This window comes from Diabrotica virgifera, chromosome 8 (assembly GCF_917563875.1).
Source record: "Diabrotica virgifera virgifera chromosome 8, PGI_DIABVI_V3a".
NCBI classification, from domain to species: Eukaryota; Metazoa; Arthropoda; class Insecta; order Coleoptera; family Chrysomelidae; genus Diabrotica; species Diabrotica virgifera.
In genome coordinates this window covers 8,163,520-8,182,021 of record NC_065450.1, presented here as the reverse complement: position 1 = coordinate 8,182,021, position 18,502 = coordinate 8,163,520, and the positions used below count along the sequence as shown (strand labels likewise).

At 35.0% G+C, this 18,502-nt stretch overlaps 1 protein-coding gene and 4 non-coding genes across 5 annotated transcripts in view; 3 read left to right on the top strand and 2 right to left on the bottom strand.

Annotated features, from left to right (window-relative positions):
- Positions 1 to 18,502, top strand: part of LOC114335585 (protein grindelwald) — a 147,818-nt gene that overhangs the window by 43,626 nt on the left and 85,690 nt on the right. The gene's annotated exons all lie outside the window — the stretch shown is intronic.
- Positions 876 to 948, bottom strand: Trnar-ucu (transfer RNA arginine (anticodon UCU)). Its single transcript has one exon. It is a non-coding gene; the product is annotated as a tRNA-Arg (tRNA).
- Trnar-ucu (transfer RNA arginine (anticodon UCU)) lies at positions 1,277 to 1,349 on the top strand. Its single transcript has one exon. It is a non-coding gene; the product is annotated as a tRNA-Arg (tRNA).
- Trnar-ucu (transfer RNA arginine (anticodon UCU)) lies at positions 3,068 to 3,140 on the top strand. Its single transcript has one exon. It is a non-coding gene; the product is annotated as a tRNA-Arg (tRNA).
- Trnar-ucu (transfer RNA arginine (anticodon UCU)) lies at positions 10,953 to 11,025 on the bottom strand. Its single transcript has one exon. It is a non-coding gene; the product is annotated as a tRNA-Arg (tRNA).

Below are 18,502 nucleotides of genomic sequence, written 5' to 3'. Positions count from 1 at the left end.
TGACTTTTTAGTACCTACTTGCCTAGTAAGATCATTTTTGCTTCGTTTCTTTACTGATTTTTTCCTCTATTTTATGTTTGGAGCCGAACTTTTCTCAGGCTTGTGTTATTGTATCTATACTATTTCATATTTTAGATTATTTACATAATATTTTTGTTGTGTTTTATAAGTTACTGCTCATATATTTTTCAAAGAAAAGTTCATTCGTTGGACATATGCAAGGTTTAATAGTTTTACTTCTAATCAACTTCAGTCTTTCTTGCCTAATATTGACTTTTACAATTGCTTGGTCTATTCTACGATCGTAAATTGTTTAAAATTGTAACAACTTTAACCACAGGCGCCCATACCGTGGGCAGGGTGCCGGGTGTCCCCCCTAGCTTCTCGGATGCTTTAAACTATATATTGTCATCCAAAGTACACAAAATGCAATATGCAACATCTTCACGTCTGCCCCCCCTAAAAAATTTTATATGGGCGCCCATGACTTTAACTATTTTATTTTGTCCAGGATGATAAACTAGATCTCGTCTTAAGTCTTACCAGCAGCGGGCTCTTCCAAATAAATTATCTATAGATCCTCTTATAAAATAAGCTATTCATTAAATGTATAAATTGTTTTACAACAGGAAATTTAAGAAGTAGAGGTATAAAGAAACATAAATTATTTTATTCTATTTTCTAATTCTTGCATAAACCCGTATAAAAACAAAATTATGGCAGCTTGAACTTACAAATTACGGGGACATCAAAGATATGACACACGCTCAGGTCTCCACGGGTTATTTAATACAAATATACTATTATCGAAGATAGATAAGCTAGAGCGCATAACATGACATTAAAGCATGAAATAAAATATTTTAGAACCCGTACATCCCTGGTGGGGATCGAACCCACGACCTTTGGATTAGAAGTCCAACGCGCTATCCGCTGCGCTACAGGGACTGTGACTTCAATTATTTGGTAGTACCGGCGGATCACGTGGTACATGTGACAATAAAACAAAAACATAATAACTACATACTGGGATTTTAATAATTAACCAAATTAATGACATATTTAAATACCAATAGTTGCGTTGGTCGCATATTATAATCAAAAATAGGTAATATTATTAAACTGAATGAAATGGTTTCTGGTATGGCTAAATAGTATATTTTTATCGAGGACGTACGGGCCGTTTGAATAATTTATTTACCTAAGCATTGATTTGTTCATATTGTCCCTTTGGGCATTAGGTGTCCAAAGGCACCACTAGGTTATTGAAATCACAGTCCCTGTAGCGCAGCGGATAGCGCGTTGGACTTCTAATCCAAAGGTCGTGGGTTCGATCCCCACCAGGGATGTGTGGGTGCTCAAATATTTTATTTCGCATTGCACATCAAAACAAAATAAAATAATATACTATTCACGATTCATTACAATATGGCCTGGATCCCGCGTACCAAAAAATGTTTATTAATAGCAAGCTGAAAATTTGTTAATAGCTTAAAGGTGTAAAGTCGTACAAACTTTGATGAACTGGGACTCTGGAACAGGGGATGTTTTAATTTTGGAACAGGTTACAGGTTTCGAACGTCAGACTACGGAAACGTCCCATGTATTTTGTCGGACAAAACTTCCAATTGATTTGTTACCCTTTCATTAAACTTTCAATGCAAAAATCAGACTGCTATTTACCACCAATATAATTATTCATGTTATTTGACATGTTCTACGTGTCGGACTTATTAAATTGCCCAACATATTTGTCGGAGAATAATTTTTTTTGTCCGACTAGACACTGTTAAGCAATTAACAAATTTTCAGCTTGCTATTAATCACCTTTTTTGGTACGTGAGGTCCAGGCCTATTACAAATAACACAAATTTTATTAAAAAAAATTGATTTCGCACGCGTAACTGACATTCAAAATCACCGGTCGCTTGAAGTGTTGTTTCTGAGAGAACGGTTAATGCTACACAAAAAGTGCTAATCAACATTTTTGTTCAAACTTATCTCAACTACATTTTTTTTTCAAACATTTTTTCTACGGCATACAGACTATATAATATTGATAAATAGATGTTTTCCGTCCCGCCGTTTTAGGGGGAAGGCTGGGGTAGGATGGAGTGATAAACTTTTCTTCATCTTTTGCATAGTGCAGAATTGACATTCTAAGCAAAATTCACATTAACAAACTTTCTCATTTGGTACTACAGGTCGGTTTTATTTACATACAACAGTATACCTATCAATTGTTTTGAGCCTAACATAAAGTAGAAAGAATCATAAGTTTTAACACAGAATTTCTTCTTCTTTACGTTCATGTCCCATCGGAGATATAAAATTTATTATAATTTTGTTTAAATGCTTGTATGAAAACCTCACAAAATCTCTAAAGGTTACCCGGATTCAAAGTACAGTGGAACCCCGATAAGTCGGCCTCCGATAACCCGGAAGTCCGGCTAACCCGGATCGATTTTCATCAGATAAAATAAAAATGTTTTCACTTTGACTGAGTTTTTTTACCAAGAAATAAACAATAATGTATACAACTGTACGTAATTTAGATGTACTGGACATAAGTATTTCATTTTTTTGGCAATTATAATTAAGTTTATCTGTAAGAGTACATTATTTTATTAATTTTTACCATATTCTCCGGCTAACCCAGATTTTCGATAACCCGGATCGGCCGCGGTCCCGATTAATCCGACTTATCGAGGTTCCACTGTACATACCTTTGTTTAACAAAACCATTGGAGTTATAAAACGTATGGCTAAATCCGATCTGTTTATTGAGGACATGCCAAAATATACGGAAGATACCAAATAAATGGATTGGTATAGCAGCAGAAATTTGATGGTTTTGATGTGGAGAATGAACATTAGTAATAGTTATTTTTATTTAGTTTCATTCTAGTATTCCTTTTCCTTTACGATTATTTATTTTGGTCCTTTGGATCAGTCTCTATCGGACGGACTGCGTGTTTAGATAATTCATGTACCCAAGCATTAATTTGGTTTATTGTCCCATTATATACCAGGTGTCCAAAGGTAGCACCAGTTTCTAGAAATTGCAGTCCCTGTAGCGCAGCGGATAGCGCGTTGGACTTCTAATCCAAAGGTCGTGGGTTCGATCCCCACCAGGGATGCAACGATGCTAAAATATTTTGTTTCAGTTTCATGTTGCACATATTTAAGTATATTATTCAAACAAAAATTGGTTTCAGACACGGATTGAAAATTAAAGAATTAGTCTGCTTTGTAGGATTTGGACAAGCTTTTTATAGGGTAAAGTAGGGTACGCTCTGTGAGTATCTCGAGGTAGTCGGAATATATGTATCACAAAAATCTAATGTTTGTAAAACATTGACAATTTTTTTTTTGTAGTATTGAGACTAAAGAAATTTATGTTGACACTATTGTAACCAGGTTATATCTTGTTAATTATATTAGGCACAAAATGACAGCTAGCAGATCTTCGATACTGCAGTTTACACTCAAATAAGATAAGCACAATATTGAAGAAGCCTTCGGTCAAAGTGGTCATAAGAAACCAATGTGGTGCCCTAATCGAATTCAAAACTAGGCCAGCGTGAGGAGCTCTATGCCTTTATCTTTTAATTACTTATCCTCGGAACTAAAAATTGCTTGCTTGGGCCCCAAGTCATTGTACCAAGCCCCACTGAGCTCAGTCCAATGGCTTGATGCTCAAGTATTTTTTTGTTTTTATGTTTTTTTTTTATATTTTTTTGGTGGCCTGCTCCTTTTTTGTTTTTTATATTTTTTGGGGGCTTGCGCCTTCTATTTTTCTATGGGCTGACTTGTTTGGTTACGTGTTTCTTCGGCACTTGGTGTTTTCGAGCTACGAACTATCTACTATTACTTATTTTTTCTTCTTTATCACTTTGCTTTCTCTTTCTCTTTATGTCTCTCTTTATTTACTCTATTTATTTCCCTTTATTTTCTTTACTTTATTCCACTATTTGTTGTTTAGGACGTTTGTGCTTTCATCGGTGGAAATCGTCATACCCTAACATCTCTCGCAGTATGGGATTTGGGTGGTGCTCTCGTTCCACGAATTTGACCCTCGCCTTGTCTGTCATTATTTCGGTGACTCTCACCTGTTGTAGTTCTCTGAACAGGAATCTTTCAGCGACGTATCTCGGAACTCTGGCTGCTTCTCTTAGGCTGCTGTTGTGAACAGCTTGTATCTTCTTTTTGTGAGTTTTGCATACTTGTCCCCATGCGAGAGATGCGTATGTTAATACCGGTAATATTATGCTTATTAATCTTAACCTCGTTTTTAGTCTTAATTTACTTTTCCTGTCTGTGAGTCCTCTTAATGTTGCTCTTGCCATGTTGGCCTTCTGGACTGTGGCTTCTACATGTTTTTGGAAGGTTAATCCTTTGTCCATGATGACTCCCAGGTATTTTACTTCATTTTTCCACTCGATGGGGTTGTTCTGCACGGTCAGTTGTTCTTCTGGCTGTTGTCTTCCTTTCTTGTATAGTACCGCTTGCGTCTTTTCGGAGTTGATGGCTATTTTCCACTTTATATTCCATTCCTCGATGTCTTCTAAAGCTGTTTGCAGGTTGGTCACTGCTATGTCTACGTTTCTATGTTTGGCCGCTCTCGCTGTGTCGTCAGCGTAAAGCTCATAAGGGTACCTGGTGTTCTAGGTACGTCAGCGGTGTATATTGTGTACAGCAGAGGTGATAGGACCGCTCCCTGCGGCACTCCAGCCTCCGGGCTTCCGAACTCGGACAGGACTTGTCCTATCCGAACCCTGAAACTCCGGCCGCCTAAGTACGAAGAGATTAGCCTCGTCATATCGCTCCGCTGTACCCATAACCTCGCATTTTATATATGAGCCCCTTATGCCATACTTTACTGCTTGTCGTTGAATCCAGCTGCTATGTGCTCAGTTAATCTGAGTACTTTTAGCTCGCTGGAGTGCTCTGCTCTGAATCCGAATTGAGCTTCTGGGATTATCTCTAGTCTGTTTGTTTCCGCTTGCAGTCTGTTGAGAATAATTCTTTCCACTATTTTGCTGATTGCTGGGAGTAAGCTGATTGGCCTGTAGTTTTGCGAGAATGTGTGATTCTTGCCAGGTTTTGGAATCATAATGACATGGGCCTCTTTCCGTCTGTTCGGGAATATTTTATATCTTAGTATCGCGTTCACTATGTTTGTAAAATACACTATACCTCTTATAGGCAAGTACTTTAGGGCTCTATTTGTTATTTCGTCTGGACCAGGCGCTTTTCTCGGTGAACTGTTTTTTATATGTTCGTTTATTTCTTCCGGTGATGTTGGGGGATGATGTCTTCTGGATCTTCTAGTCTTTCTTCTTGCCCTTCGACTTCTTCCATGAAGTCTACGTCCTCGTCTGGGTGGTAGTTTAACCTGAATTCTCTTTCTAGTGTGAATCTCATCACCTCTGCTTTTTCTTCTATGGTATATACCATGCCGTTTTCTCCATGTAATGGGGGATGGGTTTTCTGTCACTTCTTATCATTTTCTGGAGCTTTTAAACATTTTTCATGTTTGAGTCTAGTTCTTCCATCTCTTGTACCAAGTTGTCCCATTTTTTGGTGCGGTGTTGTCGAAGAGCCGTTTTGACCTCCCTGTTTAATGTGTTTGCCCAGGTTTTGTCTACTCGCTTTCTTGTTCTTCTGGCAATTTGCTTCGCTCTGTTTTCTCCCTTATCAAGTCTTATACTTCTTGTGGTATGTCTTTGAACCTTCCCGTGTGGATCTCGACTTCTTCCTCTGTAGTGCTGTCTCTAATTGCTTCTTGGATGATGTTTTCTAGCTCTAGGACTTTTTCTTCTATTTGTTGTGGGTTATTTATAACTGGCAATATATTTATTTCTTCACTCACTAATATTTTATAATTTGTCCACTTTATTTTCTTTTTTATTCTTTTCGGCGGGTTTGTTTCTTCCCATGTTCCTAGTTATAGTAGAATGGGGTTGTGGTCTGTTGTTACTTCGTTTAGGGTGATTAGTTCTGCTTGTAGTCCTAGGTTTTTAGCCACAACGATGTCAATGTGGGTGGGAAGTCCAGTTCCTGGGAAATGTGTTGGTTCTTCTGGGCCCATTGCCACTGTGTCTTCGTTATTTTCTATATAGCTATTTAGTAGTCGTCCGTTTCTGTTCGTAGCTCTATCGTTCCAGTTGGGGAGCTCGCATTTAGGTTTCTTATTATTATTATCGATGTTTTGGCGATGTTTAGGAACGCATCTAGGTCATCGTCCATTAATGGGTCTTGCGGTCTTACATAGACTGATGTTATTCTGACTGCGCCTTGCCTCATTTTCACTTCTATTGTTGTTGCCTCCATGTTTACCAGTGGTGGGGTCGTGAATCTTGTATGTTTAAGTTCACCACATCCAAAAGATTAGCCTTTGCCTCTCCTTCTTGCCTGAGGAGTTAAAAGTGCTAGACTCGCAACCACGCTTACATTCGTGGCCGGAATAAAAATTCCAGCTTATCGAGACTCCCTTCTCAGTTCGGCTGCTCTCGGCTGCTATTCCGCTCCGCTCGCACGTCTAGTTCCTCCGGTGGCTGGCACCGGACTGAAACTCTGAAACTTACTCACCAGGTATATAGAAGACTCGTTAAAATTGAGCTGTGCGGGGGTTATTGCTCAAGGTATGAAATTTCAAAACAGGTACATCCCTTTTTTGTGGAATTCCACACCTTAAACCATAGCACCCCGCTGAGCTTAATAAGTCGCTTAGATATCTGGTACAGTTTAGTACAGTTTCCTGTCTTTATAAACGATTAAAGACTCTTTTATGGTCTTTACCTGTTACGGAGTGTAGGTAGACCAGCAATCAGGTTTCACATTGGTTTGCAAGTGCCAGGTCTATTTTAAAATCGTGGTTTTATTGTGGTAATGAGTGTGTACTATGCTAGTGAGTGAGTACATTTATGCTATGGACGTATTGGAAGTATTGGACGGAACTATTGGACGTATACCCTAAAAAATGAATGACTCGGTATAACAATAGCAATGTAATTGCCTCATAAATTGATAAATGAAAATTACTCAGTTATTCTTATTCACTTACATTCGTCATTCATGTGCGATTATTCATTTTGGACCAGTCGCTATCAGACGGACTGGATATTCATATAAAGAAACATTCAGTATTTACTTGCCTTTATCTAAGCATTAATTTACTTTATTTTCACTTTGGCCACCGGGTGTCCGAAGGTACCACTAACATATCCCGAAGAAGGTTTTTTTACCTGTCGCTTAAATGGTCACATACGAATTGCCTCCCAAGCTCTAAATAAATTACATGCTTCTAATCTTTATGTGAAGGTGATACGTTGCCACATCTTCGTCCCCTTGTACATTTTTGGTAAAATTGGTATTTTGTTATTTAATTTATTTTATTTTCAACCTTTATGTATTAAACATTATTGACACTAGGCAGTATTTATAAATTTCAACTAACTTATACATATATAATTAGTTTTATAACCATTATAATATAATAGCCATTATTTTTTGTTATTAATAATTTGATAAAAAATACAAAAACATAAAAAGTATTTTATAAATTTATTAAAAATAACAGCACAAAAAACTTATTTGGAAAATATTACAAAATATGTATAGAAATATAAAGTTACAAATTATTTTTTCTAAATTTATATGATAGGTACTACTTTAACAAGTTCTAATCTATTTATTTTACATTCTTTTAATTCCAAAATTTTTTCATTTAGAAAATTTATTTTTGCTGTACTTTCCGCAACAATTTTTGTTGGTGTAGAAACAGAATTCATTTGAATGTAGGTATTTACTTGAAATTGTAAAATTATGTCAATAAATTTATTAATGCTAGGATGAGGGCAGCAGAAAGAAGAATTATACTTGGAATGAAAACTTTCGCATGGGTTTGTGGTTCTTTGTAAGGATGAACAGTGCTCGGCCCAAAGATGTGGAGGAAATGTCGAATTTTCAGATATGTAATTATCATCAAGATAATCACAAAACTGGGGGACTCTTTCATCTACTGGTTTAATTTCTGCCAAATCTATAGCAAAAAAATCGCTCATATCTTCAGGATGTAAGAATGAAACACAAAAAATATAATTAAAAAAAATTAGCAATTTCAGTTATGAAACACAAAAAATATAATTAAAAAAAATTCGAAATTTCAGTTAAGTCAACACCTTTTTTCTGGTATTCTGGAGGTAAGCCCAGTGCTTGAACCTTTCTATACCATACCTGACCCAAATGAAAACGACATTCACGAAGATCTGCTTCAGGAAATGCCATACGGATACTATTATGAATGGAAATTTCAAAGTCTGAAGATATTACTTTAGGGGATACAGGACAATTAATTTTAAAACATTCGTCTATGATATATTTAAAAGCAAGATAATAATATATTATGAAGATGACTTTTTATCTTGAAATAAACAAAAGACAAGAGGAATATAATGTCCATTTTTTATAAATCAAAATCGATAGATAGTACCTATTTAAATTATGATTTGGCAACATTGTCTCATTATACAGAGATTAAATAGACAAAATATCAGCCTAAATGATTAACGAAACGGAGGCATTTCGATTGTACCTGAAAGGCATTTCATGTATGAAAATATTTACCTGAAAAAGTGGGAGGCATTTCGATAATGCCGTGTATGGCCACTGGAATATTTTATTTCATGTTGCATATAAAAAAAATACGAAACAATAAAAAAAAACAACTATTTAACAGAGAACAGAATTGAAGAAAATAGAATAAGCATACATAAGCAATGAGGTAAAAAATTTCTACCAACAAGTTGAAAAATCCAGTTTAAAACAAGAATACAAAGACTTGAAGAAACAATTACCTCTAGGGGAAACTACAGAAAAATAAACACATGAGAGAAACACTTCGAAGATCTGTTAAATACAGACTAACAAGAGGATCTAGAGGAAAATGAGAATAGGTAAGAAGATGAAGGAGAGGCATTCAAGAACCAATTTTAGTTATCGAAGTAACAAGACACCTAAACAATAAAAAAGGGTAGGAGATGTGGAATCCCAATTAAAGGAAGGCGACAAAGGAAGAATATTGCGCTTGCCATTAGCAGTGTGGTAGAAGAAAGAAATGCTAAAATAATGGAATAGTGCTCTTATTTGTCCGATCTACAAAAAGGCGACAAGACACAGTGCATTGTATATATTTATGCACTGCATAAATGTTTGAAATATGGACCTATAGAAAAATTATGAGGGTTTCCTGGGTAGACAGAGTTACAAACAATGAAGTACTGAGAAGAATAGGTAAAGAAAAAGAAGTTGAACTTACAGTTAAAGAAAAGAAGCTACAGTATCTCGGACATGTGATGCGGGGCGAGAAGTATGGCATCCTACGACTCATAATGCAGGGAAAGATAGATGGCAGAAGAAGCATCGGAAGAAGACGAATTTCATGGTTGAGGAACCTGAAAGAGTGGTTTGGATGCAGCTCAAAACAACTATTTAGAGCTACTGCCTCAAAAATTAAAATAGCTATGATGATTGCCAACCTCCGTAGCGGAGATGGCACCTGAAGAAGAAGAATGCACTGCATAAATACAAATGTACTGTTCCAGTTTGAAAATAGATAAAAAAATATCTAACAATAGCACGATCAAATTACGTAAGCGTGAGCCACGTTCGTTATTCACTAGTAATGCCAACCCGCCCTTAACCTTTAACTACACGCGCTGGCGTATTTTGTACGCTATATATAGGAATTCTACTGCAAATATATTTAAAAATTTAATTTTTGACTTTGTTTATCTCTCTAACCTATCACTGGAATGTGCTTTACAATTGGTTTTAGTTTCGTTATAATCGGCGTTCTGGGAAGATTGTCATTTACAGTTTATTATTTGTTGTTTCCTGCGGTGGACAATATACGCCACGATTATAGTAATATAAGTAGTAATATAAGTACATCTTTCAATTGTTTTTTAGTCATTATGGAACAATAGCTATTTGTATAACAAGGGAGGAAAGTGCTTCTTTTCCTCCCGAGAATGAAGTTTACTGCCCGACGCGTAGCGGAGGGCAGTAATCATTCAAGGGAGGAAAAGGCACTTTACTCCCATGTTATACATATGGTTTTTCCACCTTCCTCAAATAACAAGTCATTTTATCATTTTTACTTAATTTATTTATGTAACTAACCAACAAAATTTATTAGAACTAAAACTAGCAAGTAGGTACAATATAACTGTCAACTGTCAAATATAAGTCAAATTATTAATGTAAACATTGTTAAATCAGAATAACAATTTAGTGTTTTTTACCATTCTACAAAATACAGAGTGTTTTTAAATAAACGTTAAAATGTATAGATACTTACGTAATAGAAAATAGATATTGTACAGGACGTCAATAAGTTATATTACATGAATGAAATACCATGACGTCACTTTTACTTTTCCTCCCTAGGGAGGAAAAATATTTTCCTCCCTAGGGAGGAAAAGTACAACTTTGCTCCCTACAATCAGGTCCGGAAAAGTATACTTTCGGTAGAGGTAGGTGGAAAAATATATTTCTCTTTATAAACAATTCTTTTTTTCATGTAAAAAATCACATCTCAAAAAAATTTTTATTATTAATTTTTTTTTAACATGAAATCAGATTCCATTTATAAATACCAAATGGTTTACTGGGAAGGAATTCCAAGTAGTAACTCCTATTCAGTATTCACTGATACCGAATAAGGTTTATAACAAACAACTAAGTGCAGTTAAAAAAAAAATAAACAAATCCGCTATTTTTAAGTGTATTTTCTTGTGGCGTATAAAGTACGCCACGCGTGTAGTTATGTTATAACTTGATGGGCAGGTAGTAAAGGTTAAACAAAGTAACTGCGCGAAGGAACGTCCTCGTTTACATGCCGGTTGTTGGTTGTGTTATATTAATAAAAAACTTCATCAGCCAAGCATCCCTGGTGGGGATCGAACCCACGACCTTTGGATTAGAAGTCCAACGCGCTATCCGCTGCGCTACAGGGACTGTGATTTGAATAATTGAAAGGTACTTTCGGACACCTGGAAACCAAAGGTACAATAAAGCAAATTAAGGTTCGGACAAGTGAATCATTCAAAGGCCTATTCTTGTGGAAGTTGTATAGAGACTGATTCGGAGTAAATATTTGCAAATGAATAACAGAATAAAATTGCACGGGCAATGTTCACTCTCCACTTCATTATTCAATGATGATACAGTCGAAACCGTTTATTGGAATAGCTTTCGTACCAAGTAAAAGTATTCCTATAACCGATATATTCTAATATCTGATGATCGATCGGTGGCTAGTAGAAACGTTTCGGGACATCAAATTTCTATTCCTGAAACCGGAATATTCCTAACCACAGTATTCTAATAAGCGGGTTCAATTGACTTGGTTTTCATAAAAATGTTTGTATAACAGTGTGAAATATTTGAAATGATTTGAATGATATATATGTGAAATAGATTGTGAAATAGGGGAAAGTAGTTCAATACGCATAGGTAAAATTCTTAATTTAACACTATATGACTATTAATTGTCTTTATATAAAGAGTGATTTGTTAATATTAGTTTCTCTGTTTTCAATTGTAAAACATACACGTACAACGTACACCGGTGCTAGTTCTGATTAATTATTGAAATGTTGCATAATATGTGTATTATCAGTGAATAACTTTCAAATAATTTACAGCATAAAAAACAAACCCTTTAAATTTATATTGTAACGTTAAACGTATCTTGGTTTGTTTATTTCTAGTGCATCTTTATTGTGATTTTAGTATAGGGTATTTAGTTGCGAAACAGTCGTAATATTATAGTTATACAGTCGTGTAATTATCGGCGGAAATGAGTTCAATTTTGTTACTCTGGGGTTTTTGGGGTCGCTGAAAACGAATATGACGTCGTAAGTGATCTCCGGAGTATCTGGTGCCTAGGGTACCTACTGTTTAACTGGTTACCTCGTCATTAAAATTCATTAAAAAATTAGTCAAAAATCATTAATCGGGGGGATTTTAGGGTCACTAACTGCGAATATGACATCTGACGTGATCTACAGAGTACCTGGTGTCCAGGGTACCTACTGTTTATTCCGTGTTGTGGAGTTTTCGGCAAAAAAAAATTATTAAAAAATTAGTCAAAAATCATTACTTGGGAGGTTTTTGGGGTCACTAACGACGAATATGACATCGGAAGTGATCTCCGGATTATCTAGTGCCCAGGGTACCTCGTCTTCTGAAGTTTTCGGCAAATTCATTAAAAAATTAGTCAAAAATCATTACTCGGGGGTTTTTGGGTCGCTGACGATGAATATGACATCGGAAGTGATCTACGGAATACCTGGTACCCAGGGTACCTACTGTTTACCTCGTTGTCTGGAGTTTACGGCAAATTTATTAAAAAATTAGTCAAAATTCATTACTCGGGTGTTTTTGGGGTCTCTGACGACGAGTATGACATCGGAAATGATCTCCGTAGTACCTGATGCCCAGGGTACCTACTGTTTACCTCGTCTTCTGAAGTTTTCGGCAAATTTATTAAAAAATTAGTTAAAAATCATTAGTCACGAGATAAACAGTAGGTACCCTGGGCACCAGGTACTCTAGGGATCACTTCCGATATCATATTCGTTGTCAGCGACTCCAAAAACCCCCTAAGTAATGATTTTTGACTAATTTTTTAATGAATTTGCTGAAAACTTTCGAAGACGAGGTAAACAGTAGGTACCCTGAGCACCAGGTATTCCTGAGATTATTTCCGACGTCATATTCGTCGTTAGCCCAAAAACCCCCCAAGTAATGATTTTTGACTAGTTTTTTAATAATTTTTTTTTGCCGAAAACTCCACAAGACGAAGTACACAGTAGGTACCCTGGGCACCAGGTACTCCGTAGATCACTTCCGATGTCATATTCGTCGTTAGTGACCCTAAAAACCCCCGAGTAATGATTTTAGGTTCAGTGCTTTATTGCTTCGACTAACATCTTTCTTCAGGTATCAAGGCAGAGGCTTAATCTTATCTTATAGATAATAAAGTAGGTATAATTTGATCAGTCGTATAAAAGTATATAATTCCTCTAATCGGCTTAGCTCACGCTGGGTTAAGCTCTTTTAAATAGCCACTAAACTAATACTATTTATGAGTGACAGTTTGATGGACTTCGATAACTAATATCGATAAAATTTTATAACAATTTACGCCATTATTAATTAAAATTCAGAGTTGGTGCACTGATATGAAATGATTGTAATTTCGAGACCAATCTATTCATTTAAATTTTATTTGAGTGACATAATTTTTCGCATAAGATGTGTGCGGTGTCCTTTACTAACTTCAGCGTTAATGATTGTTATAAAGTCCTTTTCGTGAGCATTTTTCAGTGCGCCACAGTTTTTCGATTTCTTTCTAACGCATTAAATTGTATATGACAGAAAAAAAGGCACGTCTGTGATTACAGACATTTTTTATAACATTTATGCTAGTTATTCTAGTTGTCGATAGATGGCGCTATAATCGAAAAAGATTATTTACGAATTATATAATATATCTACGAATATAATCTGTACAATTTATAAGACTATACAAATCAAACAAAATACCATTTTACAAATGCAATAAACACAATTGATTTGTTTTTATGCCAAATTGCAAATAAAATGTGACAACTATCAGATTTAACTAAATTGTCATGTTAGAATAAATGTCATAAATGTGTATTATCACGGACTTACCTTTTTTTCTATCATTTGTGACGCACTGAAAAATGCTCATGTAAAGGACTTTACTCAAAAGCCGGTTTTTTTACGATAAGTAATTGTTCTAAATCGTTATTCCGAACATGATTGTTTAATCTGTTCATACAAGCAAACCACAGCTGTTTGTATGTATGTACTGGATTGGATGATTTGATGTGAAAGAATAATAGCGGAACAAAAATATTAGATAATGAACCGCTCGGGCGTGTGTAAATTTGTTTTGTGCATCAATTAACTCACAGAATGCGTAACCAGGATCATTGCATTATTTTCGCTGAAAAAATAGTAATGCAAAACAATTTTAAAACGGTTCACTGCCAAAATATTTTTGCTGTTTTTGAATTAAATGCAAATTGAGTATAAAAAATTATGCAGAGCATTATGTAAATTATGACTAAGTATTCAAATTTTCTCAGGGTCTATCATAAAACTTAAACCATACAAAGAGATAGATAAATATAAAGGCAGTTTTTGTTTTTATTTGATTCAGAGTTGGACCACCATATCCATATAGCTATTTCAGCATCTATGCATCCTCAGTGAAGCTATGCAGTCACAACTCTGAAACAAATATCAACAACGCTGCCTATTTAAGGGAAAATATCGCGATGCATCGTTTCCACCTTTTGAGACGCAAAACAGCGACATCTCTCGTAATACGAGGAATACGAAAAGCCGTAGATACAAAGTTGACTACTTTTATACAATTAGAATAATTGAAATAAAAATAATAAACAATATTTTTAATGCCAGACTTTTCGTTAAGAAACTGCTTTCTGACTGCATCTTGTATCTCCGGCTTTTACAATATATAAGCACAAGAGACGACGAATATAGAAGAAAGCAAATAAAGGACACTTTGGCCACGTATTTACCTTCTTTTCGTCTAGGAAAAGGACCGAAAGACAGTTTCAGGTACTCAAATCTGAGTAAAGATGAAAAAGATAAAGGCAGTTTTTGTTTTTATTTAATTCAGAGTTGAACCACCCTCTCCATATAGCTATTTCAGCATCTATGCATCCTCAGTGAAGCTATGCAGTCACAACTCTGAAACAAATATCAACAACTTTACGCCTTTTCTGTTTCTGTCGGTAACGTCAGTTGTTCTTGTAACATACCTGTAGACTAAGAGCCGGGGTAGGTAAATTTGCTAATCGTTTTGGGGGCGCAGGACATTTCGACACTAAGCAAGTAGCGACCAAAATTTAATGGCAATTTTCGACACCAGCCCAGAAGGCCGGTTTTTATCTTACAGGAGTATTCGACACCAAATAAATATATAAATATATAAAGTTTTCGCCCTAGGTCCAACCAAACTTCGAAACAAAAAAATTCGTTCATATCATAATACTTCCACTCTTTTACCCTTAGAGTTTAAGGTCTGGTCTCTGGGTCTCCCAGCCTTTCTTATCACACGTCATTACAGTAAACAATTCTGATATCAAACCATATATTTTTCATTAGTTATCAACTAATATTTACCAACAATGCCAGCTTTATTCCAAAACACCCTCATACATCCATCCAATTTTAAACCTTTTTAATTTAACTCAGTAACTTGTTAAAAATATCCCTAATTCTTGAAACATTTTTTAGTCCTAGATGTTTATGTTACATTAAAGGACCTCACATTTCTACCCAAGTTATGAGTTGAATTGATACCTTGTTTTCACTTCCAATTGAAACACCCACCTATCTATAGCCAATCAACCTACATATCTTTATATCATATCAGCCTCCTCCTGTAAATTATACTACCTATCATAATTTCAACACTACTTTGATATCAGACCTCCACATACTATAGACTATCTAATTTACTCTTACAATTAGTACATTTAAACCAACAGCCCTCATTTTTCATTCATAGTAAACTCAACTTTCATCAACACAGTTGGACTTGCTTCCATTTTAAATTCGAACCACAATCATCAACCTATACACATAAATAAAACGTACCAAAAAAAATTTCCCACTTAATTACTAGGTCCCAGATGTTCCTAAACATAAATGGATCCATTTTCGCTAATTAATTTATTTTCATTATCATTATGTATAGATGGTTGCATACAATCTGGCTAATTCTCCATCCACATTATAAAAATCATTTAATACAACCTACATAATTGGGGTAAACTGTATTATAGCCACATCTTTGTTGATGTTAGTTATTACTGTTGGAAATTTTAAAAAAATATCATATCACAACCAGTTGGCTGAGGTAACACATGGTAACTATAGGGCTTTTCATCGATTGTCATTTGTTTCGAGCTTCTGTCATGTGTCACAAATATTAATATATCTACGTCATACGTCTTTGGTTTGTATCAATGGTATATACCCATAACGTATGTCGTAGATATATTAATATTATGTGACACATGACAGAAGCTCGAAACAAATGACTGTGAATGAAAAGCCCTATTATGTCACATTGTCACTTTGTTCGGTTTGATCTTTGACACCTTTCAGAAACATCACTCAACTTTCATTCAGTTGCCGTAAAGTCATCGAAATGTAAACAACTAAAATTTTTTTGCATCCCACATGTTGGGAAGTTAAATACCTTACTTTAGGGCATTATTCCTGTTGCCATTTGCCCATCACAAGGCATTTTATGTAAATATGCATCTATAAAGCATAAATTTTATATTTGAAGGGTTATTACCCCGATATTTCTTTGGTGGCTCAGCTAGCATCCAGACTGTGAGTATAATCGCTTGTTTTAAACCTTAGTCAGAATTTAAATATCAATTTTACATTAATAAAATAGGTTATACTTACTTTTAAGTCTTACACTGATGATGATTTTGTAATAAAATCGAAAACGTTTTGTTCTGATGTAGCCCTTTAGGGATTTTATTAAATTTTATACCTTTTACAAAGGATTTATTCCAATTTTTGTGATTGATGGTATACAGCCAACTACACGAAAAATGTTTCTTTCCTTGTGGATTTTTAAATAAATATAGTTGCAGCATTAATAAAATACCATCATTAATAATTATTAATGTATTTATTTATTTTATAGACATAATTATCAATTTTATTTCTCTAAAGTGATAATAATATCTGAATATAACGCAACTAATAGTAATTTTTATACATTTTAGAGTTAATGTACATCTGTATACAATGATTTATTAACAATTAAAGAAATGATAGAAAATGCTAATAAATTTTCATGAACCATCTGTTATAGTTTTGGATCATGCCTCATAGTATTCGGAAGTTTTAAATAAGGAACCAACCAATTCCCGGCAGGTACATAAAATAAAAGAACGGTTAAAAAATATTTCATTTCCTCAGGATTGTTTTGAATGATTAAAAAACCAAAATTATTTGTAGTAGACGAAATTATATAGTTTTGGACCCAATGTGTTAAGCCTGACCCTTACGATTGTGAATTCAATCCCATTGAACATATTTGGGGAATATGCAAAGCTTACTACGATTATTATATTGGACGTAGCAGTTGCAGTGAAGTAAAAGTGAAGTGAAGTAAAATATACGAAAACTTTGATAAATTAGATGCTAATACCTACGAGATAAACGAACAATGGTAAACACTAAAAAACTGCCTACTTGTTCCATGCAACTTGTTACCATGCGAGATACTTGGCATGGTAGACCAACGAAGACAAGCCAAGAACAAAGACAGTCACAATTACAAAATAATTAACAGTGAAATCAGAAAAAAGATAAGAGAGACAAAACAAACTTACTATGAGGAAAAATGTAAAGAGATAGAAGATCTTCAAAACAAATAAGACCTATTCAACCTGCATAAAAAGGTAAAAGAAATGGCAGGGCTACAAAAAGAAACCACAACACAACTCTTTTAGATAAAAATGGAAATACTGTTATAACGACTGACGAAAAGATAAAACGATGAAAAGAATATATGGAAGAGCTCTTCGACGATGAAAGAGGAAACCTACAAGACATATCTTTCGAAAACAGAGAAAAAAGTGTAGAAATTACAAAGAAAGAAATATTGTATACACTAAAGAACACCAGCAACGGAAAAAGCCCGGGGCCAGATCAACTGCCTATTGATATCCTTAAAATAGTAGAAAATGAGTACACGGATGTCCTCTTAAAGCTCTTTAATGAAATTTATCAGTCGAATGACATACCCAATGAATGGTTGACCTCAACATTTATTTGTCTTCTAAAAAAGAAAAATGCTACAGAATGCACCGACCACCGCACCATAAGCCTGATATCTCACACAATTAAAATGTTTTTAGAGATTATTCATAAACGCATTTACCAAACGCTTGACATGGATACCGAAGAAACCCAATTTGGATTCCGCAGAGGCGTAAGTACCCGTGAAGCTATCTTTGCATTCAACGTACTAATCCAGAGATGCTTGGATGTGAACCAGAATATGTACGTCTGTTTCATAGATTACAACAAGGCTTTCGATAATGTCCGCCACAAACAGCTAATGGTCGTTCTCAAAGCAAAACAATTAAAATACAATGACCTTCGAATTATAACAAATCTATATTATAAACAACAGGCACACATACGCATTAACGAATACACATCTGAAGAGTTCGAAATTAAAGGAGGAGTGAGACAGGGGTGTGTATTTTCACCACTACTATTCAATGCATACTCTGAAGAAATTATAAAAAGAGCTCTTGAGGGAGAAACAGCAGGAATAAAGGTAAATGGAACGCCAATTAACAACATTAGATATGCGGACGATACT